The sequence below is a fragment of the Geospiza fortis genome, unplaced genomic scaffold, assembly GCF_000277835.1.
Source record: "Geospiza fortis unplaced genomic scaffold, GeoFor_1.0 scaffold97, whole genome shotgun sequence".
In the NCBI taxonomy this organism is placed as follows: Eukaryota; Metazoa; Chordata; class Aves; order Passeriformes; family Thraupidae; genus Geospiza; species Geospiza fortis.
Window position 1 is genome coordinate 693,173 of NW_005054343.1, and position 1,271 is coordinate 694,443.

Below are 1,271 nucleotides of genomic sequence, written 5' to 3' on the forward strand. Positions count from 1 at the left end.
CCCCCCCGGCGCCCACTTCAATGGATTAAATCAGACTGTCCTCAGCAGAGCCGAGAGCCTGGCTAAAGACACTAAAATGATCAGGAGCCAGTCCCAAGTAGACCTTTGCAAAGACTCACCTTACGAACTGAAGAAAGGTATGTCCAACATTTAATATCGGCTTCTCCTCCCTAACCCCTCCTGGGACTGTGGTTTTGTTCCTTTTTTTTTTTCCCTTTTTTAATTTATTTGAGAGAAATAATAAATTGCTTTGGCAGTTATTTTTCCAGTACCAAAAGAAAAACAAAACAAACAGAAAAAGACCAGCTCCCCCCTCCCTCCCAGCCCCTCTTCAAAAGTTTATAGAGTCTATTTGAAATGGCTGGGGGAAACCGCCCAGAAATGTCTTAAGCAAGTGAAAAGCAAACGAGTGACACGCTCTCTCTCACACACACAAAGAAGAAAGATTTGTATTAAATCTTATTCTGTATATTTAATGTAGCTTTTTTGTATTTAAATTGATAATACAGTATCTTTGAAGTAAATTATGAAATCAAGACAACTGTACAGGCATTAATGTTGTTTTCGTAATATAAATATATACATTTCTGTGTCTTTTTCCGAATTGTTTCATAGTTTTAAAATATATATATACAAGTTTAATTTAATTTTTTATGCCTATTGTTTTTTTTTCCTTGGGTGCGAGTTAAACTATAATGCAAAAACGAGACAAAAAAAGGAAGTAGGTTATACGTATTAGATTTAAAAAACCCAAACCTGCAGCCGCCTTTGTAAAATGCAAATATTTAATTAAAAGAGATTTTTAACAGAATCAAAACCACTCTCTTTTTGCAACGGGCAGATATGTGCATAGCTGCGGAAAAATAAAAGCATGTCTTAAAAGAGACGCGGTGCTCCATTTAGGACCTCTCGGTAGTACCTGAAGCCTTTTTGGAAGTGGCAGGAAATTTTTAAGAGGTCGGGGGTTCTGCAGGCGAGAGCCGCCCGCGGGGCCGGGAGAGGCGAGCGGCGGCGGCAGCGGGACGGGGCCGGGTGCGGGAGGGACGCTGTTCCCAGAGGTGAAGGCTTAAATCAGGCCACGCACAAAAGCACTTGTTAGAAACACCAAATCGAAGCGCAGTCCCATCTTTTAACCTAATTACTTCCAATCAGTGTCGTGTTTTATGCAAAGCAATCAGCTGGTGAACTTTGCTAATGAGTTCGATTTTCTGCCAGATTTAGCCCGCGTCGCTGCAGCGGCGGTGCTGCGGCGGCAGTCGGGGCCGCCGGCT